This window comes from Meles meles, chromosome 8 (genome assembly GCF_922984935.1).
Source record: "Meles meles chromosome 8, mMelMel3.1 paternal haplotype, whole genome shotgun sequence".
Taxonomy (NCBI): Eukaryota; Metazoa; Chordata; class Mammalia; order Carnivora; family Mustelidae; genus Meles; species Meles meles.
The window spans coordinates 84,905,387-84,929,197 of NC_060073.1; the positions used below are offsets into that span (position 1 = coordinate 84,905,387).

The 23,811-nt window shown below is 36.8% G+C and overlaps 2 pseudogenes; one reads left to right on the forward strand and one right to left on the reverse strand.

Moving 5' to 3' along the window:
* Positions 1-1,876: 1,876 nt before the first annotated feature.
* On the forward strand, positions 1,877-3,079 carry LOC123949315 (annotated as a pseudogene).
* A 1,322-nt stretch (positions 3,080-4,401) lies between these two features.
* Positions 4,402-23,811, reverse strand: part of LOC123948809 — a 35,012-nt pseudogene continuing 15,602 nt past the window's right edge.

Consider the following 23,811-nt stretch of genomic DNA (forward strand, 5'->3'; position numbering starts at 1 on the left):
TAAGCTCCTCACTCTGCTGTAGAATTTATGTATCTCAGCTGTCACAACATCAGTTCCTAAAGCAAAGTAGGTGTGTTGTGGCATCTCTTAATACAGGGATGCTAACGTTAATCAAGGTGTGTGATGTGACTATTTGTATGTGACATGCAAAACATTCACATAGGCTATTACTTAAATCTAACAGATTTAGAAGGACAGGCCCAAGAGCAAAGGAATTATCGTGCTAAGTCAGAACTATGGTCTATTGAGTATATCAGTAAGTAGCCAACAGAATTTTCAAATAAGTTTTAGTAGAATAGGTTTCTCCTTTCTCAGTGTTGAAGGTTAGACTCACAGGATATCTGATGCATTGAGAAAAATGATCATCACATTTCAGACCAGATTTCCTACTGAACTCATACTGGTTATTTCTCACAAACATCTTTTGTAGAGAATTTTATTATAACTATTTAATAGATGAGAAAACTGAAAATTAAAGTTAAGAAATTATCCCAAGGTTTCAAAGTCATTAAGTGGCAGAGAAAGAATTTAAAACACATTTGTATATTTCACCTAGGAATTCCCCAATTTCCTTCTTAAAATCTTTATCAGGAAAGTTTTTCTTCATCACTTTCTTTTTTAACTTTAAGCAACTTTTTATTACACAAAGGTTGTCACATAATTGGATATTTCTCTACTTTGTATACAATTATTCATACTCCCCACAGAAAGGTTTCTTCTTTACTTTTCATCTGGTAATGGCAAGCGCTAAAATCCTGAATTTAACAGAATTGTAGTAAAAGTGCCTCAGTGATTTGAGTTGAAAGCAGTACATTGGTACATGGCTCTTGCACTCAGTTATAAGGAATGTGAAAATTTATTTTTATTCAAAAATATGAAATAAATTTTTCTTAGGGATTGTTGCCAAACCTGGACTGGATCCTGGCAGAAGAACCAAGTGGCACTCAGAGACTTTGGAGGATCAGAATTTTATTTAACACTGGTGGGCTCAGAGGAGGTTGATCTCCTGCTGACTTGCAACCTCCAAAGGTCTTAGCCCTGAGCACAAGCGGGTGGGGGGGTGGTTAGGGGGTCCTGGGTGGCTCAGTTGGTTAAAGCCTCTGCTTTCGGCTCAGGTCATGATCTCAGGGTCCTGGGATCGAGCCCCAGGTTAGGTTCTCTGCTCAGCAGGGAGCCTGCTTCCCCTCCCTATCTGCCTGTCTCTCTGCCTGTCTCTCTGCCTACTTGTGATCTCTGCCTGTCAAAATAAATAAATAAAATATTTAAAAAAAAAAAGAAAAAAGGAAAGGGATTTATATCCTTTTACTTCCTCATACTTGGCACTTTTGGTGCACCTGGGAAACGGGGTAAGAAAGAAGAACCTGGAAGGGCTTTGAGACAGGGACTGGAATTCCCTTGCTGGTTTGGTCAGCCATCTTAGAGTACAGTTTTTTCCTATAAGTATGAACAATGACAGTGGTAAACCATTATATGTTGTCAACTGAAATGAGTAACTGATGGTTAGGGTGATTTTTCATAAATATCAGCCAGGCTTTTCTTCAGTCATTTCCTTCAACTGGCTTCTCAGAAGTTATCGTTGAGGAGGACTGTCCTGAGCTTCCTCTCACAGTTCTTTAATAATAGCAAAGCACAGGGGCACCTGAGTGGCTCAGTCTGTTAAGTATATGCCTTTGGCTTAGGTCATGATCTCAGGGTCCTGGGATCAAACCCAAGACAGGCTCCCTGCTCGGTGGGAAGCCTGCTTCTCCCTCTCCTCCCCACTCATGCTCTCTTTCACAATTATGCCTCTCTCTCAAATAAATAAATACAATCTTTATTAAAAAAAATAATAAAGAGATATTGAAGTCAAGTTGGAAGAGGTGAGTCCGGTCTCAAAATGGAGGTAAAACCGCCACCAGGTCGCCCCCAGCCCGACTTCAGCCATCGCTGCTGCCACCGGGGGAGGAGGGCCATGATCCAAAGGAACCAGAGCAGTTGAGAAAACTGTTTATTGGTGGTTTGACCTTTGAAACTACAGATGATAGTTTAAGAGAACGTTTTGAAAAATGGGGTACACTTACAGATTGTGTGGTGATGAGAGACCCCCAAATAAAATGTTCCAGGGGTTTTGGTATTGTGACTTACTCTTGTGTTGAAAGGTGGATGCAGAAATGTGTGCCCAAACACAAGGTTGATGGGTGTGTAGTGGAACCAAAGAGAGCTGTTTCTAGAGAGGATTCTGTAAAGCCTGGTGCCCATCTAACAGTGAAGAAAATTTTTGTTGGTGGTATTAAAGAAGGTACAGAAGAGTATAATTTGAGAGACTACTTTGAAAAGTATGGCAAGATTGAAACCATAGAAGTTATGGAAGATAGGCAGAGTGGAAAAAAGAGAGGATTTGCTTTTGTAACGTTTGATGATCATGATACAGTTGATAAAATTGTTGTTCAGAAATACCACACTCTTAATGGGCATAATTGTGACGTGAAAAAGGCCTTTTCTAAACAAGAAATGCAGTCTGCTGGATCACAAAGAGGCCATGGATGTGGATCTGGCAACTTCATGGGTCGTGGAGGAAACTTTGGAGGTGGTGGTAACTTTGGCTGTGGTGGAAACTTTGGTGGAAGAGGAGGCTATGGTGGTGGTGGTGGCAGCAGAGGTAGTTATGGAGGAGGTGATGGTGGATATAATGGATTTGGAGGTGATGGTGGCAACTACGGTGGTGGTCCTGGTTACAGTAGTAGAGGAGGCTATGGAGGTGGTGGACCAGGATATGGAAACCAAGGAGGTGTATATGGAGGTGGTGGTGGAGGATATGATGGTTACAATGAAGGAGGAAATTTTGGAGGTGGTAACTATGGTGGTGGTGGGAACTATAATGATTTTGGAAATTATAATGGACAACAGCAATCAAATTATGGACCCATGAAGGGGGGCAGTTTTGGTGGAAGAAGCTCAGGCAGTCCCTATGGTGGTGGTTATGGCTCTGGTGGTGGAAGTGGTGGATATGGTAGCAGAAGGTTCTAAAAAGTTTTCAGAAGAAAAGGGCTATAGTTCTTAGCAGGAGAGAGAGTGAGGAGTTGTCAGGAAAGCTGCAGGTTACTTTTGAGACAGTCGTCCCAAACGCATTAGAGGAAGTGTAAAAATATGCCACAGAAGGAACGATGATCCATAGTCAGAAAAGTTACTGCAGCTTAAACAGGAAACCCTTCTTGTTCAGAACTGTCATAGCCACAGTTTGCAAAAAGTGCAGCTATTGATTAATGTAATGTAGTGTCAATTAGATGTACATTCCTGAGGTCTTTTATCTGTTATAGCTTTGTCTTTTTCTTTTTCTTTTCATTACATTAGGTATATTGCCCTGTAAATTGTGGTAGTGGTACCAGGAATAAAAAATTAAGGAATTTTAACTTTTCAATATTTGTGTAGTTCAGTTTTTCTACATTTTAGTACAGAAACTTTAACAAAATGCAATTTTGAAAGTGTTTCCTTGTGAGTTAACAAGTAAAGAAGATCATTGTTAATTACTATTTTGTATGAATTTTGCTAAAGTTAACTGTAAAGAAACACCTGCTGACTTGCAATTTAAGGGGAATCTATTCTCCGCATTTCCAAACCATGAAATGAATGGGCTCTGACATGTGGAGAGAATAGATAATTTGTATGTTTGCAATATGTGTTTTAGATAAATAGAATTGGGTATTTAAATTAGCATACTTGTGAATTTTTTTTAAAGATTTTATTTATTTATTTGACAGACAGAGATCACAAGTAGGCAGAGAGGCAGGCAGAGAGACAGGAGGAAGCAGGCTCCCTGTTGAGCAGAGAGCCTGATGCGGGGCTCGATCCCAGGACGCTGGGATCATGACCTGAGCCGAAGGCAGAGGCTTTAACCCACTGAGCCACCCAGGTGCCCCTACTTGTGAATTTAATAGCATTAAGATTTACCTTCAAATGAAAAAAAAAATCTCAAAATTCCTATTTGGTTTTGTGCATTTTCTTTCAAAATGTAATCATATGATTTTAGTGTGTTAGTTTTGCTAAGAGTCCTAGCCATGTTTAGAACCTCTCCATTCTACATTCACCTTGGTCACATGTGAACGCCATAGTTTTATTTAGGTGTAAAGAATGTCTGCTGCCCCTTATTTAAATTCTGGAAAGGGGCAGTGGATGTTTTCCCTTTCACTTAAAAACCATTCTTAAAAACTTAAAAATACAAGGCCACTAAGCGTGCTGTGTCTGAGCAAATCAGTGGCTACCATTTTTTTTTTCTTCCCGTTTTCAAAACACAAGAGGCCCATAAATCTTTGGTTATTTTCCTTGGTTTAATATATATATATTTTTTGATACAAGCTTTCAGAAGCAAGAGAATAAAAATCATGCATTGTTGAACCCTTAAAAAATAATAATAAAGATAAAGCACTATTCTGGGAAGCAGAACATTCCGCTTCCCATACAACCTCCCATTCCACCCATTCTGCCCATTCCTGGGTCTTTCTCTTTTTCAGGAATTTCAGTGACTATAGCTTCTGCTGTAGTTAACAGAGAGGCCATTCCAGCAGCATCAAAGAAAGCAATTCTTGCAGCCTTATTTGGATCAAGGGTTCCTTTTCCCACCATATTCACAAAATCTCCAAGCATAGTGTCCTGACCAACTTCTGAGGGGCTCTCCATAATTTTCTCAACTATCAGTGATCCTTCAACACCTGCATTATTAGCAATGGTCATTGCAAGAATTTTGAGTGTTCTCTTAATTTCTACACTGATTTTTAATCTTCATTAGCTGAATTTATTGAACCCAAGGTGAGAATACAGTGAAGCAGGGCATAACCCCCTCCCAGAGCAATGCTTTTTCAACAGCAGCTTGTATAACATTGAGGGTATCTGTAACTGTCTTTCATTCACTTGATCATCACTTGTTCCACCAAACTTCAACAAAGCTACTCCGAGTTTTTCCAGATATTCATTCAGCTTTTCCTTTTCATATTTTCTAGTTATGATATCTAATTGCTCAATGATTTCCTTTAATACATTTTTTAGTTTGAGCCTTCTCACCTTTTCATTTTAAGAGCATGGCGTCATCATTGGTCACAATGACCTCTCCAACTTTTTCTAAGTTGTGAGGTCACGTGCAGCAAACACTGCACTGCCAGTAGCAATAGTTATGTCTTTAAGCTGGTTCTTTCTATTGTCACCAAAACCTGGAGCTTTGACTTCAACAACCTGAAGACCAACTTTTAGCCTACTCAAAACGAGTATATTCGGAGCTTCTCCATTAACATCTTCAGCAATTATGACCAAGGACTTACAGAAAACACTGGCAATTTTAAGAGCAGGTATGATGGACTGAACACTAGAGATTTTCTTTTCACTCAATAGAACATAGGCATCTTGAAATTCACATTGCTGACCTTTTGATGTATTAGTAAAGTATGGAGAAATAGAACCTTGATCAAATTTCATGCCTTCAGTAATTTCTAATTCATCATTTAGTGTTTTTCCTATCCTTGACTGAGATGACACCCTTTCTTCCAAACTTTTTCATTGCATCAGAAATGGTATTGCCAATTTGTCTCCATTTATAAAATCATAGCACCCTGAGCAATTTCTTCAGGGATTGTCAGTGAAGGCTGCTTCTTAAGTTCAGCAGTTCCAGGATCAACAGCTAACATCACACGTCTCCTGATTTCCACAGGATTAGCACCTTTGTTAATATTCTTAAAGCCTTCCTTGGCAATGGAGTGTGTCAGGACAGTAGTGGTAGTAGTGCCATCCCCAGCCTCTTCAAAATTGTTATTGGCAACATCTTAAAGAACAAGTTTAGCACCACTATTTTTATATTTATCTTTTTATATTTATCTTTTAAATCACTGTCTTTGTGACAGTCATAACAATTCTTGTTACTTTGGGATTTTCCAGCTCTGTTCAGTAATCACTGATCTTCCCTTTGGCTCCCATAGTAAGGGCTACAACATTGACTAAAAGGTCTATACCTTAAAGCATTAAGGCTCAAGCATTTGCAACAAATTTTATACCTTTGGCCTAGGCCTTAGTGAGACGAGGAGCCAGTGCTCTGGACACTGGCCTAATTTTGTGAAAAACTGTGGGTAACAGAAGTACTTGTGAGGGAGTGGCAGGGCATGTGGAAGGTGAGATAGGCCATTGCAGGTGAGTAGAGGGTTCTTCGCCATCATCTTAATTTGTCTGAAATAATTTCACTATGAAATATCTAGGGGGCACCTGGGTGGCTCAGTGGGTTAGGCTGCTGCCTTTGGCTCAGGTCATGATCTCAGGGTCCAGGGATCAAGCCCCACATCAGGCTCTCTGCTCAGCAGGGAGCCTGTCCCCCCCCCCACCCCTACTCCCACCTGCTGCTCTGCCTACTTGTGATCTCTGTCTGTCAAATAAAATCTTAAAAGAAAAAAAAAATCTAGGTAAGTATCTAATATCTATATATCTTTCCCAAAAAACTGTCCCTAACTTCCTACAAATTAGTTAATGCCTCTCTTTGGTGATCTTGATATGGGGTCTTCTAATGCAATTTTCAAGAAAATTTTCTTGAGATGCTTACGGTGTAACTCACTAACTTTATTTAAGTAGCACAGAGACAGGACTTGTGGGCAGAAGGAGTTGCACTTTTTACTCTGTGAGGATGGTTCTTATATGCTTAGTAATCAAAGGGGAAGGGGTATGCAGGGAGTATCAGATTACAAAAGTTTCTTCAATTTCTTTGAATTTCTACTTATAAAATTACTTTTGCAAGATTCCTCTGGATTTGCAATTCCTCTGGAATTGCAAAAATTACTTTTGCAAGATTCCTCTGGATCTATCCATCTCCCTCACTAGGGAGTGTGTTTCTTGATGGCTAAAATAGTCAGTCTCAAGTTCTTAATCATGATTATACTCTGTTTGGCTTACATAGATTTGCCACACAGTATGTGCTCAATAGAAGCTCAATTTATGAATGAATGAACCAATTTCTGAATTATATTGGTAGAGATTTATTAGCTCTAGTAAATATCGATATCTTGGTTTCAAAAAGTGAAATATCACAATTCATGTGGTCTGATCAAGACTTACATGAGGGTGCACCTGGGCGGCTCAGTGAGTTAAGCATCTACCTTAGGATCCGGTCATGATCTCAGGGTCCATGGATGGAGCCCTGCATTGGGCTCCCTGCTCAGTGCGGAGCCTGCTTTCTCTCTCTCCCTCTGCCTGCCACTCTCCCTCCTTGTATTCTCTCCCTCTTTGTCAAATAAATAAATGAATTCTTAAAAAAAAAAAAAAAAAAGAAAAGAAACTTTAAAAAAAAAAGACTTACATAACTCATTATGTAGAATTTCCCTTTTTAGTTTCTCTAGGACTCACTTGGTCCTGCTCCAGACTGTTATCTACCCATGTTACTCATCCATGTATACTTCGTATAAGTACCGCGCGCTAACCAATTGCGCCACTGGAGCTTCATCCATGTATACTTCGTAATGTAACTCCAGCCTATGTCAACTCTCTCATCCTTAACCTGCTATAGCACATGGAGTTTCCAACAAACAACTTAGAGCTTGATATTCATGACCCTATGCTATTTTAAATGTGTATTTTCATGTGGGTGGATGTATTTTTTAGTATAGATATCAGGGAAAATGAGTCAGATTGAGTACTGAATATTTCCATCAAATATTCCAAGTAGAATGCTACAGAATTGTATTGAGTGATAGTATTAACTTCATCACTAGACACATTTGAAATCCAGCTTACTGTATTAAAACACATGAAAATCTCCTGAGCCTCACTTATCCTATATAAAACTAGGGGAAAAATAGTAACTGCAGTTTGGAGTTATCTGGGAAATTAAATAATATAATGCATGTGGCACTCTGTACCACACAGATGACAACCAATATTAGGTTCCTTTCTCCCACTTTTTTCCCATTTTAAAAAGTCTCTTCAGATAGCCTTTGTGTAGGAAAAGGCAAAATAAGTATTGTTGATTTTCTGTTTTTAACTTTTTCCTTTGGCTCTACACATATTGAATTATTGATATTCTCCTTGCTTTTATTATTCCTCTCAAAACTTTATATCAAATGTGCTCACTGTGTCTCTGACTGGAGATGGGCCAGAGTGAATGTGTGGGAGGCTCAGGTTCTGTTCTTCCTGCTGTTGTTCCTTCAGTATTTCTTTCTTTGAACAGATTCTCATGATTTATCTCATTTGTACTCCGTATTCTTATAGTTCTCTCTTTTCCCTCTCTTCATTTATCTTTTTAGGTGCCTAAAACACCTCCTACCACAGCCCAAACTTTTTCACAGCTTTCTCTCAGCATGTACCCTTCATTTGCAAACAAGGAAAAATACTTTGATTTTCAAAAAAAAAAAAAAAACAAAAAAAACAAAGCAGTGTAAATCACAGGACAACTACCTTATAGCTCCTGATCTTGCTCAGAGGCACCAGACTTAGACTGACTGAGCAGCCCCAGTTCTTTCTACAAGGTCAGTTAAATGATAATTTCCAAAATATTTCAAAGGCATGTTGTCTTAGCTACATTGTGCTGAAATTTCCTTATTTTTACGTAAAGGCAAATTAAAGGACTTGAGATTTTTAAGTTATGCTCTGAAAATTGAGAAGACACAAAGTGGGTAAGAGAAATTTTGTTGCTGGAGAGGGATGTGATTTCAAAAATTGGGCAGAGAAAATCTATTAAAAATATTTCTATTTGTTGCCGTGTATGTTATTATAACTCTGCAGTCTTCTTATTTTTACATTTTACTATGCCAGGAGATGTTATTTCCAGTAAAACAGAAGATATATCTTATTAAGCACAGTTAGCATGTGTAATGGAATAGGAAAAAAATATTTAGCCTCTACAAGGACTTCCCTTGATATGACATATGACACACTCATTTCCCTCCATACCACCCTGTTATTGTGTTCCTACTACCAAATGTGACTCGTAATAAGTGTTCAAAAGTCATTACTGAATGACTGAATCAATGAACTTGAAGAACTTGTTACTATATTAAGAATTGGCATTAAGCCACAATAAGCCTTCTTACTTATGTGTATTTTAGGAAATTTTACCAAAATATTAGTAGAGGTTTTTTTTAAAGCACTTTGGAAAGTTCCTAAAGGGAAAAAAAAATTGAATTAGTCAGAAGCAGCTAGTTGAAGCTGTTTTGTTTTAGATACAAGTTATAAATAGTAGCAATAAAACCTAGAAAAGTTGGGAATGTCTCTATGACTTTCTTTTATCACTTCAGATATTTACTCTTATTTTTTGTCCCTGACTGCCCTGTAACTTCAGCAACATCAGAGTAAACGAAATTTACTCTCACCTGCTGTGTGCCAGACTTTTTTTTTTTTAATGTAAGCCACAAGAAGTCCACAGATTGTACAAATATTATTTTAAATGGTACCATGCTGACCCTACACACCTCTTTTAGGAGTGTAGTGACTGTCCTACTGGGATGCCTGAGAAGGCCACATACAACCCACAAAGGCTGAAAGTGGCCCATTGCAAAGCACAGCAAATTATTTACAGTTACCAAATATGCTCACTTAGCAAAATAGGATCCCAAGTTAAAAAAAAAAAAATAGACAACCTTTCATACTCAGTTACATTCCAGATCTCAAAAAGGAGTAAAAATGTAAATTTTTATGCAGTTGAAATATCTAGATTTTAATGATGTCTTAAACTACTTTTCTTAATAATTCAAAAAATTGCAAGTGAAAGATAAACAATTACATGTAGAAAATCTACTTGGGAAAAACAAGAAATGTTCATGTAAGTTATAATTTAAAAATAAAATATAGAGAATAGATACCAATTTAAATGTTTTTATTCCCTTGAAGTTAAAAAGCTACCTTCTATAAATATAGCTAGTATAATTGGAAAAAAAAGCACAGTATCAAAATGAAAATTGAAGAAAACAATTCCATTTATAATTCTACCAAAGAATAAAATACCCAAGGAGGTTAAACACCTATATCCTGAAAACTATAAAGCATTGATGAAAGAGATTGAAGATGATACAAATGGAAAGATATTCCATGCTCATGGATTAGAAGAATTAATGTTATTAAAATGCCCATACTATCCAAAGCCATCTACAGATTCAGTGCAATCCCTATCAAAATACAAATTGTATTTTTCACAAACTAGAAAAAATAATAGTAAAATTTGTGTGGAACCACAAATGACCCTGCATAATCAAAACAATGTTGATAAAGAGCAAAGCTAAAGGTTTCAGGATCACAGATTTCAAGATAGACTGCAAAGCTCTGGTAATCAACAGTATGTTACTGACATAAAAATAGACACATTGGTCAATAAAACAGAACTGAGTCTAGAAATAAATCTATACTTATATGGTTAGCTAATCTACAACCAAAAAAAGTAAGAATTTGCAATGGGAAAATACAATTTCTTTAATAAATAGTGTTCAGAAAACTGGACCACTTTCTATAACACCATACACAGAAATAAACTCAAAATGGATTAGAGATCTAAATGTGATATCTGAAAGTATAAAAATCCTAGCAAGAAACATAAGCAATAATTTCTCTGATATCAGCCATAATAACATTTTTCTAGATATACCTTTTTAGGCCAGAGAAACAAAAGCAAAAATAAACTATTGGGACCACGTTAAAAGAAAAAACTTTTGCACAGAGAAGCAAACCATCAACAGAATGAAAAAGGCAATCTGCGAATGGGAGAAGATATTTGCAAATGAGATATATCTGATGAGGGGAAATGTCCAAAATATATAAAAAATTTGTACAACTCAACATCATAAAAACAAATCAATTAAAAAATGGGTAGAGAACCTAAATAAGCATTTTTCCCAAGAAGACATACAGATGGCCAACAGACTGCATGAATGATGTGCAACATCACTAACCATCAGGAAAATGCAAATCAAAACCACAATGATATATAACTTTCCACATATCAGATTGGCTAAGATCAAAAAGACAAGAAATAAGTGTTGCTGAGGATGTAGAGAAAAGGAACCCTTATACACTGTTGGTGGAAATGTAAATTGATATAACCAATGTGGAAAACATTACGGAGGTTCCTCAAAAAATTAAAAGCAGAAATATCGAATAACAATACTTCCACTACTGGGTATTTGCCAAAAGAAAATGAAAACACTAATTCAAAAAGATATATTCACCCTTCTGTTTATTATGGCATTATTTACAATAGTTAAGATGTATGAGTGTCTAAGCATCTATCCAATCAATAAATGGATAAGGATAGTATTGATAGAATAGGCATTTTAATATTCACTATGGAATGGATAAGGAAAAGTACTTTTTATGGCATATACATATGGTATACACACACACACACACACACACACACGCCACAAGAAAAGAATAAGAACATCCCAATTGACAAAACATGACGGACCTCGTATATTATGCTAAGCGAAATAAATCAGACTAAAAAAGAGAAATGACATATGATTTCACTCATATATGGAATCTTAAAAACAAACAAAGAAAAATCAGAATCAGACCTATAAATACAGAGAACAAACTCATAAACTGATGATTTCCAGAAAGGAAGTATGTGGAGGAGATGGGTAAAATGGATGATGCCACAGTTTTCCAATTATGGAAAGAATAAATCATGGGAATAAAAGGCACAGCATAGGGAATATAGTCAGTGATAGCGTTGTATGCTGACAGATGATAGGTTACTTGTGGTGATCATGACATAACATATAAACTTGTTGAATCACTATGTCATATGCCTGACAGTGATGTAATATTGTTTCCCAACTATATTCAAAACAAAATTTAAAATATAATTAGGAGCACAGATTCTTATAGAAACCCAGAATAGCATTCCACTTACAGGGTGAAAACAAGGATGTTTTATGAGGAAATGAATAAACTCAGGTGTACTCCGAAGACTCACCACCAAAAACAAAGACACCCCTACTCTCAGAAAATTCCAAAAATTCAGTCTTCTTCCCAGGAACCTTGAACAAAAACAAGTCCAATTTTTTATCATACAGAACTTCCTAAGAGATTTGTTGTGAGATTAATGCTTTTAGAAGAGTGTAATATATAGGAGGCATGTAATAAATGATTAAAAAAAAAAAGAAATAACTTCACACTAGGATGGTAATCTGATGGATAGACAGCCAGGAATTCCTTCAGTTTGATGACCCAGAAAAATAGAACCTTGTATTTTGTAACTTGATATAGCACAGAATTCTTTATACAGACCTAAAGTACACACCTGAATGTTGATGTGACAATTTCCCTAGAATAATGATTTAAAAGGCAAAGGCCTCAGTTCTGAGGTGGGTTTTTAATATTGAGCTATATTGGATGACAAGCTTGGGTATACATGATGAACTTAGATATCAGAGCATTTTGTTCACTCATTTGTTTCCTAATCTAGTCTGCCTGTTTGCTTGTTTGGTTGTAAATTATTTTTTCTTTCTTTTTTTTTTAAATAATTTTTTTTTTCAGCGTAACAGTATTCATTGTTTTTGCACAACACCCAGTGCTCCATGCAATATGTGCCCTCCCTATTACCCACCACCTGGTTCCCCCAACCTCCCACCCCCACCCCTTCAAAACCCTCAGGTTGTTTTTCAGAGTCCATAGTCTCTTATGGTTCGCCTCCCCTTCCAATTTTTTTTTTTAATAAACATATAATGTATTTTTATCCCCAGGGGTACAGGTCTGTGAATCTCCAGGTTTACATACTTCACAGCACTCACGATAGCAAATACCCTCCCCAATGTCCATAACCCCCTTCCCCTCTCCCAACCCCACCTCCTCTCAGCAACCCCCAGTTTGTTTTGTGAGATTAAGAGTCATTTAGGGTTTGTCTCCCTCCCAATCCCATCTTGTTTGGTTGTAAATTGAAGCAACCCTGAACTGAGCCTAAGTTGCATTCCAACCAATCTTTGATTAAAGATAAGGTTTGTGACCTGACTTGACTCATTGGCCTTTGTAATCATCATGGTTTGCTTCCTATAAGACTTTAGTGGGGCTACTCCTAACTCTCTGAAACTTAGATTCCTTACTCTGAAATAGATATAATATATTTCTGCATTTGCCACAGGATATTTGTATCACACAAAACAATGCATATTAAAGCACTTGGAAAATAACAAGATAGTATACCATATATTATTATGCATATTTGTATATTAGTATACTACATGAACATATATTTGTATATCAGTACACTTGTATATATATGGTAAAAGTTACATACATACATACATATATACATACATACATACAGTAAAATTTACCTTGAAATTTTACTTTGAAACCCCTTAAAAACAAGTAAATCCAAAGACAGAAGACATGGTCTAGTCTTCTAAGAACGTGTAATCAAATAAAGAGAAAGAACATAAAATGAATAAATGTAGTATATTTTCTATTGTTGGATAAGAAATTGCTACATACTTAGCAGCTTAAAATAATACATATTTATTTTCTCAGTGTCTATGGGTCAGGAAATGACATAGCTTAGTTAGACGCTATCCCTAGGATCTCACAAGGCTGCAAACAATGTTATGCTATGGATGTGGTTTTCTCTGAGGATCACCAATAAAAAAATCTCCCAAGATCACTTGAGTTTTTGGCAAAATTAGTTTCCTTATAAATTTAGGAATATGTGCTTCAGTTTCTGGGTAACTATTATCAATAGGCTGCTCTCAGCTTCCAGAGGCTATGTGGATTTCCTTGCCAAATGGGCCTTCCATCTTAGGTAGCCCACTATATAGCAGTTTGCATCTTAACAACTAAAGAGGAGAAAGAGATACTCCAGAAAAATTAGTGCTAATACCTTACATGATATAATAACATAACCAAGTACATATAATCATTTACATCCTATCACTTTTGTCGTATCCTTTTGGTTAGAAGCTGACAGGTTCTGCATATACTCAAGAGCCGAAGGAATCACATAAAGAGTAAATACCAGTATGGGGAATAATGGAGACCAACTTAAGAGTCTGTCTACCACACATAGTATGTCCTGGGCATTCAGAATATCTTGTCTGTAAGGATTATTCCATGAAAACAATATGTGTTAGATGATACCCCCCCCATTAAACAAAGAAATTTGATTATATAGATTGTCATGTTCCTCTGTGATCCAAGCTAATTTACTTCATATGAAAATGATGCTCATCACAGTGTCAGGAAAGCTTGTTCTTTTGTATGTATTTCACATGCCCATATCTATAACAGGATACTCTTCAAGTTAAATACAAGGATTATGGAAGATATTTGATTGTTTTTCTGTTTTCAATAATAAGTCAAAAATATGTTATTCACTAATTGGCTAATATAAGCTTAAGCCCATATTATTGCATTTATTAAAAGAACTAACAAGCATTGCTATTTCTACAAAAAATATTTTCACTGAAAAAAAACTTGTATTTTGTGACCAGATTTGATGTCTGATTTCCTTATGTCAATAATCCAAGCAGACAGTCTTAAATCAAAAATATTTCTCAAACATAGATATACTATCAGAAGGACTAGTTATAATTTTCAGTTAGAAGTTATTATGGTTTTAGAACAATATCAGAAAAGGGAAATGACAATAAAGTGTAAAGAGCAACAAAGTAGGGAATGGAAGAATAGAAAGGGCACAGAAGATTTGGGGGTCAACTTCATATACATTAACTGAATTCTTACAATATCCCTACAAGTTATTATATTTTCCATTTTCACTAAAACGCCATTAGAACTCTAAGACTCCACACATCCTGCCCTGATTAAGCAGGCAGGTAATAATGAATGAGAATTCCCATACTTATCTTTGAAGCTCATTGCTTGCTCCTTCATTTGTCCCACTGTATTTTGTACTAGGATTCTGAAACCATGCACATCAAAATTACTTCTGTAATACATCAAAATGCAAATTCCTGGAAACTGCCTCAAATTTTTAGGATGATAATTTGTAAAGGTGTTAATCCAGGAATCTGCATTTTAAACAAGCACCTCAAGTAAATTTTATGCCAATTGAGATCAAGGACACTACTCAATACTAAACTCATTGATTTAGATAAAGTAAACCTAGGCTCAATCCCCATTTTCAAACAGTCATAGTTTAACTGTAAGGTAGAAAAGTCACAAATTTCCTTAACCTTAGTTTTCAATACTTTTAATACATCCTGACACCGCCTTCTAGCCCCCATAGTTACTGAAGTGAAGTCCACAGATAATCGTATTGTGCTTCTATTGTACAGGATGAGTAGTTTTTCTGTTACTGCTTTCAAAATTTTCTGTATTTGGTTTTCAGTACTCAAAAAATGATTTGCATCAGGGTGGATCACTTTTCATCCACTGTACTGGAGGTCATTAAACTTCTGGATGTGCAACTGAATGTCTTCCACCCAATTTGGGGAGTTTTCAGGCATTATTTTCATGTAGATTTTTTTCTGCTTCTTTCTCTTTTGCATCTCTGATAATACCATTATGTATTTTTTTTTCTTTTCAAATTTCTATTTAAGTCCTAGTTAGTTAATATATGGTGCAGTATTTAGGAGAAATAAAAACAGAGTTTTTATTTGTTTTTAGGAATAGAATTTAATGATTCATCACTTGCATATAACACCAAGTGCTCAACATAACAAACAAGTGCCCTCAATATCCATTATCCATTTAGCCCATACCAATCCCCCACCCACCTTCCTACATGAACCCTCATTTTGTTCTCCATCATGAAGAGTCTATTATAGTTTGTTTCCTTCTCTCTTCTCTCTTCTTTTCTTCTGTCTTCCCCTCCTCCCCTCTTCCCCCTCCTCCTCCCCCTCCTCCCCCTCCTCCCCCTCCTCCTCCTTCTTCTTTCTATTATGTATGTCTTGATGTCCCATATTTCACTGAGGTTCTATTCGCTTTCTTTTGCATTCTATTTTCTCTGTTTTTTCAAATTACATTCGCTCTGGATCTATCTTAAAGTTCACTGATTCTTTCTTTTGCCCGTTAAATCTACTTTTGGTGAACAATTTTCTGAGTCATTCCTTGCTAATACTTTTAGTACGGATCAGGGCAATAGCCTCTGGTCTTCTCATTCCTTGGTGGAACTTCCATTCTAGGAGCAAGCTGAGATGAAAGTTATCATGACCTCATTATTCTCAGCTTGTCTCACCTGGGGTAGAGCCTACATCCTATGCATAGGGGTTAGGTGATTGAAAAAAAGCTCTGACTTCTCAATTGTACTCACCAGGAACTCAACCTTCTCAAAATGGAGTTGAAGGAGATGAGAATACTGGCATCTTTTCCCTCTTGGTGATATAGGATAAGGCTTAACAGAGAGCTGCGGGAAGAAGAAGGCCAGTCCCTTGGCCACACCCACCCAGAGCCAGGGTACAGCATTGCCAAGTTGAGTGGCAAGTGGCATGGGGAGGGGATCATGGCTTAAATGCCAAAGAATCTTGTTCTCCCTACTGAACTTTAGAAGATTTTATTGAATAAATGTTTCTTCATTTGCTACATGTCCTTAGGATAATTTTTAGAAGACATAAACGGTTGATTTTGTTAATAGTTTGTACCAGATTTGCCTGTTTTGCTGGGAAATGGGTCTGTGAAATTCCTATCCTGACATCATAGAAGTGGAACTCTTAGTTTTAGTTTTCACCATTTATGAAATAAAGAATACCTAACTTACAGATTGATGTTTAAAATTAAATATGACAATATATGTGGAATATTTTATAAACAAAACATATGTTAAAATGGTGAAAAAACATTTGGACATTTATATAAGACAAATATGAATTTTCTTAATAAATATGAACGTTTGAGTCAGATTTTGGAAAGAATAATGGAGAAGTCTGGTTAAAAACAGCAATTTAAGCATGAGATTACATATCTTCTTCCTATTTCTAACAAGATAAAATAAATTGATATGGCATGTGGTTTCTGTCCCTATTGCAGAAATTAAAATAGGAACATTTGAATAAATGTTGCTCTGCAAATAACTGTTTTCTGGATTTTGGTAAGAGACTTTCTTGAAGGAAAATCTCTATGAAGTATATTAAAATTGTTCACAATTCATGGCAGGACTTCATTTTATAGTCTTATCAGTTGACTTGGAGATAAAGAAGTTATATTTATTAGAGATGTATATTAAAGTATTTATGGGTAAAATTACATTATGTCTAGGATTTTGCTTAAAATGCTGCAGCAAGGAGAGGATGTGGAGAAAGGGGAACCCTCTTACACTGTTGGTGGGAATGCAAGTTAGTGCAGCCACTTTGGAGAACAGTGTGGAGATTCCTGAAGAAATTAAAAATAGAGCTTCCCTATGACCCTGCAATTGCACTGCTGGGTATTTACCCCAAAGATACAGATGTAGTGAAAAGAAGGGCCATTTGTACCCCAATGTTTATTGCAGCAATGGCTACGGTCGCCAAACTGTGGAAAGAACCAAGATGCCCTTCAACGGATGAATGGATAAGGAAGATGTGGTCCATATACACAATGGAGTATTATGCCTCCATCAGAAAGGACGAATACCCAATTTTTGTAGCAACATGGACAGGACTGGAAGAAATTATGCTGAGCGAAATAAGTCAAGCAGAGAGAGTCAAGTATCATATGGTCTCACTTATTTGTGGAGCATAACAAATAACATGGAGGACATGGGGAGATGGAGAGGAGAGGGAGTTGAGGGAAACTGGAAGGGGAGATGAACCATGAGAGACTATGGACTCTGAAAAACAACCAGAGGGTTATGAAGGGGCGGCGGGAGGGGGTGGGGTGGGGTGGGAGGTTGAGGAACCAGGTGGTGGGTAATAGGGAGGGCACGTACTGCATGGAGCACTGGGTGTGATGCCAAAACAATGAACACTGTTATGCTGTAAATAAGCAAATAAAAATAAATTAATTAATTAAAAAAAAAATGCTGCAGCAAAACCAAAGACATAATGAAGAAAGAAGAATACATAAATAAAACCATTTGTTAAATGTTAAATGACAACTATTAAAGGGAAGTAGTGGATATGTAGAACTTCATTTTAAAATTCTATTTCTGCAAATGTTGAGATATTCCCCCACAAAAAAGTGGATTGAAAATGAAAAGAACATATGGAATAATGCCTGGAATTTGAGAAGTTGAGGAACATAAGCTAGATATCTCTCTCTCTCTCTCTGTCTCTCTCTCTTTTCAAATGATATTTAAATCTCCTGGCCATAACAACTAATTAATAGCAGGTCCCTTCTCCCAATTACTGAGACTTAAAAACAAAACAAAACAAAACAAAAAACAGTGGGAAGGTTCATGATGATTGCTTACTTGGTTGCACTATACTTTGTTATTAATATATACGCCTTAATCATCAATATATGGATGTAAATTGTGTATAAAGTCTCTTCATTTTATAAAATCCACAAATTTTCAAAAACTAGATTCTAATGAGTGAGATTTAATGAGTTAAAACTACTTATATTGTTTTAGTTTATTTGCCATTTGGCCTGAATTGCAAGTTGACAGGATTAGCTCATAACAGTGTATAAACCTAAGATTAGCAAATAATTTGCCATCCAAGGTGAGACATTTTTAAATGTAGTTACTATTAATAATTTTGTAAGATCACAGGCATACATTGGGCAAAATGGCTTATGTCATATGTCCATATGCCATTTGTGTCATATGGACATCCTATTCTTATCTGAAATGAGTAGTGTATTTAGTATGAAACCTTCCTTTAAAAAATTGAATAAAAATATTGAAAAGAACCAAAAATATTGTTTCAAATTCCTCCCTTCTCTTTCTGTTTGTCTCTGTCTCTCTGGCTCAATACATTAATAAATTGGATCCCAGCAAGTTAAAATAAGTTATTTGCTCAAAGTCATATAACTCACAAGAAATTGAAGATCATAATTTGTTTACTTCGATAATCAGTACAGTGCTATTTCCACTCAGTGAATAACAACATTGAATTTGAAAACATCAAAATCTATTTATGAGTCCAGTTTTACAATAGATGTTACATATTTTAGCTAAGCGATAGCTAGAAAGAGTGGCCAATTTTGTCTGCGGATAATTGAAACCCATAAATTCTAACCATATTGAATATACTTTAAATGTTTTCTGAAAAAAATTGGTAAGGGGATGATGTAAGAACATAAAAGAATGTATAGGTCAACATTAGAAATTCTGTCAGTGGACACATTAGGGAAATTAGAGCAACATGAACATGCAGGAGAGTTTATTTTTTTATGTGACCTTATGGATGTTTACTGTCCTTGTTTCATCTAATTTCATAATGAACTTCTTTTTTTTAAAGATTTTTATTTATTTGACAGAGAGAGAACACATGTAGGCAGAGAAGCAGTCAGCAGGGGTGGTAGGGAGGAGGCTCCCTGCTGAGCAGAGAGCCCCATGTCAGGCTGGATCCCAGGCCCCTGAGATCATGACCTGAGCTGAAGGCAGAGACTTAACCCACTGGACCACCCAGGCACCCCTCATAATAAACTTCTTAGAACTTTCTTAGCTAGTAGGTATTCTCTAGAGTAAACAAATAGATATTTTAATAATTGTCAATACACTATACTTAGAATTTATTTCAAATATTTCTTAAACAGAGCTTTGTTTGGGGGATGGATTCCATTTGATGCAATTCTGAGAAATTGCCCTGACAAAGCATTGGTGTAGAGGCCTGATAACCCCTTCTTTCTACAGAGAGAATTTGCTTTGAAGGGGTTCTTTTCCAAACTGTATGGTATCTTCATTGGTATTGACAGTCTTCTCTTTGTACTTCTGAAGGACTGACAACAGCAACCATTTTCACTGTAATCTAGAAATCAAGTGAATGGTACTGATCTCAAATAACTAAGAATAGAGAAAAAGAGCTTTGTCTACAAAATCTGGTTCATCTCTACAATTTCAAATATTAGACTTGAATCTAAATTACAACTCCTATGAAAGTGTCACATTCATTTAATATCTGACTTTGATACCCACAGTGCCTGGTGCCTGGCTGGTACCATGACAATAACTAAGAATCTTAATTATATGCCCATTAGTTGGGAAATGGATGAAATACACACATAGACACACACACACACACACACACACACACACACACACACCCCTTCATGAAGAAGGTAATAGTATTTTTAATTTAATGACATGATATGAAATAAAGCCAAACAAGTTAAAGTTATTTTTTGTTTTTTTGCAAGAGCTAGTACAATATTGAATATTGTTGACTAAATTATATCTTAATGGCCAGAAAACATAAATAATGCTAAGCAGTTCAAAGAGGATAAGCCAGCAAATCATAGTATATGTGGTCTGTATAACTCTAACTTACTAAAATAAAAAAAATTGGTTTTGATTCATCAAATGACTGATTTTTATGAAAAAAATATGTCTCTTAAATAGCTTTTTTATGGTTTCTAAAATTGGCAAGTTACATTTTCCTCAATGGTAGGAGAGGTCTATAGTCTAGTATTACTTAAGAGAAATGATGTAATTGAGATAAATGTTGATCAGGAAGCATATTGATGGTTCACTTTCCCCACCAAATAACTACATGACAAGAAGCAAGAATTTGGAACTCACCTACAGAAACGTTAATTAGCACACATTTTGAATTATTTATTCATTTATTTATTCTAAAATATTTTATGTAGAATCTATTCCTTAAGAAGTACTCTGAGTCACTTTTAGATACTGTATACCTTGGCACTTGTATATCAAAGACCTTTAGAATCATTTTTGCTTCAGTAAAAGCAACCATAGCAAATTAAATTAAGCTTCTTTCCTTCCCTCCTTTAGTCCCTGTTTCTCAAAACATCACTTGCCTCCACCATTTCTTTACTTTAGTTTATAAACAATGCAATTTTTTTACAATCTAAGACCATGTTTTTTCTCTTCTTTAAACTTGCCTAATTTCTATAAGAGTAACAAATCAACCTTTGAATCTCGACTGAATTTTCATAGTCTAGTAGCTGTTCATTTTTCTGATTGCCAGCAAGAATATGGGAAGCTGAATGAGATAGTGTTGTCTAAGTGAAAAATAAGGTCCTACATACCCCTTTTCATTATACACAATTGGACCTTCATGGAGGAAAGATAAAAATAACGAAAAGATATAAAATCAGGGAGGGAGTCAAGATGGCGGGGAAGTAGGAGGAGGCACCATTTCAACCGGTACACAAAAGTGAGCTGATTACCTACCAAAGAACTCCGATCACCCATGAAATCAGCCTGAGATCAGAATTATATACATCTGGATCTCTACAGGAGCAGAAGATGCCAGTGGGCAGGTAAAGCTGAGTGGGAACTTTGGACTGATATCGGAAGGTAAACAAAAGGGGGATGGAGCCACCAGAGGTGACTGAATGGAAAGTAATACCCCAATAAGAGAGTGCCCTGCATCTGGGGACCAGCATTAACTTGGAGTCTGGTTGAAAGCACTCAAAAAAGAGCAAAGGATCATGGGGGAAAATTGTGGGAATCGGGGCGGTTAGGGATAGGAGCTTAAGTCCCCGGACCCAGGACAGCCTCCCCTGGCGCTGAGCCAGAGAGAGTGCAGCAGAGAAACCAGGTCTTGGTCCCTGAGCCACCCACACGTCTGAGCCGCCAGCGCACCCGAGAACACTTGGGGTCCAGCTCCCGTGAGGGGCTGGGAGCCTCACCAGACAGCGTTCCTGAGACGCACGCGCCCCACACCCTCCCTGAGAGAGGTGTGGGCAGGCATTAGCCTGGCACTTTTAGACCCCCACAGAGGGATCTGAGCCTGAGACATGCTTGCCCCATACCCTCTCCTGGGAGAGGCGCTCACAGACGCTAGCCGGGAGCTCTCAGACACAGAAAAACCAGGCACTCCCAGCCCCAACCAGCAGGAAAATCTCAGTGTGCGATCACTGCTTGGAACCTCTCTGGCAGTCTGAAACTGCCCAGACAGCTGCCACTGCTGTGGTTTGGGTACAAGGAGGAGATCCTGCATCCCCAGGGACTGTGACTCAGAACCTACTCCGCCAGCAGCTCTGCAGAGAATTCTGAGGCTTCTCTCTGAGAGGGAGGTCAGGGTGCAGTTTGCTTTCCTCTAAATCTCCAAAAACCATCAAAAGCTGTCAAGGTGAGAGAAAACAGATGAATAAACATAAAAACCTCCAAAGAACAAAAGCCTGAAAAAAACGGTTTCCTCAGAGCCCACGCCCTTGAGGGGGACAGGAGGACTTAACTCAGGGAATATCATTGACTGAAAACCCACATGGCAGGCCCCTCCCCCAGAAAACCAACCAGGAAAGGAAAAAAAAAAAAAAAACAACAACAACAAGAGAACAACCACCACTACTTCATAGACACAACTTTTATTTTTAACTTGTTACCACTATTCTGGTTCCTTTTTTTTATACATATATATAATTTTTTAACTTATTTACCATCACAGTGAGATGGCCAGTACATCAAATTCCTGAATAACCTTCTAACCTGAACTTGTTGATACAAACACCCGTGTTTTTCTTTTGCTCTTCTATTTTTTTAATTTTTTTAAATTTTAGTTTAATTTAGTCTAGTTTATTCTTTTTTAATTTTTATTTTCTAATATACATATAGAGTTAAACTTCAAGGTAATCCCCTTTCCCCAATCAATGTTACCCCTATAGGTAAACCAATTTTTAAATCCCCCTTTAACTTAGGAAACTTGAGTCCTTTAACAAAGACATGAAGATACATCCAGGAAGAATCAAAATAAACTTCCTCACCCACACTGAGAATTTATAACCACTCTCCCATCTTTTCCTTCCACCAGTGTTTCTGTGTATTTGTGTTTGTCCTGATAATATATAAATGTTATACTTGGGGTTCTTTTTGACAAGGTTCTTCCTTTTTTTGCTTTTATATATATATTTTTTTTTTCTTTTGTCATATACTTTTATCAGTCTTTTTGTTTGTCTGTTTTTGTTTGTGTACTTTATAAATCTTACATTAGGGCCAATTTGGGCTGAGCCTTCGCTTTTACCTTCCCTTTTTTCCCTGTCTCTCTCTCTCTCTTTCTTTTTCTTTTCTTTTTTCTCTCATTTGGGTGGGGAATCCAGATTGCTCAGAAGCATTCCAGGGTGCACCTTGACTGCACTACAGTCGATACATCCAGTTATATCCGTTCAGTCATCTCTCACCAAAATGACTAGGAGGAGGAATGCCCAACAGAAGAAAAATACAGAGGATGGACCTTCTGTAACAGAGCTAATGGCTATCAACATAGACAATATGTCAGAAAAGGAATTCAGGCTAACAATTATCCAGGCAATAGCTAGGTTGGAGAAAGCCATGGATGACCAAATGGAATAGATTAGGGCAGAACTGAACACCACCAGGGATGATGTTCACAATGTTAGGGCAGAATTGAAAGCCACAAGGGATGATGTTCAAAATGCTCTCAATGAGTTCCAATCTAATCTAAATTATCTAAAAGCTAGGGTAACTGAGACAGAAGATAGAAGTAGTGATTTGGAGGACAGATAGAGAGAAAAGATCAGGAGGAAGCCTGGAACAAACAGCTCAGAAGCCATGAAAACAGAATCAGGGAAATAAATGATGCCATAAAATGTTCCAATGTCAGAATTATTGGAATCCCTGAAGGGGAGGAGAAAGAAAGAAGTCTAGAAGATATAGTGGAGGAACAAGTTTTCTATGAAAATTTTCCCAATCTCACGAATGGAAACAGTGTTCATGTACTAAAGGCAGAACTGTTTCCCCCTAAGATTTTAGACTCTCAAAGTCCTCACAACACCTGATAGTTATAATGAAGAAATATAATTGTAGGCAGACCCTCTTGAAAGCAGCTAGGGAAAAGAAGCTCCTTACATACAGAGAAAAGC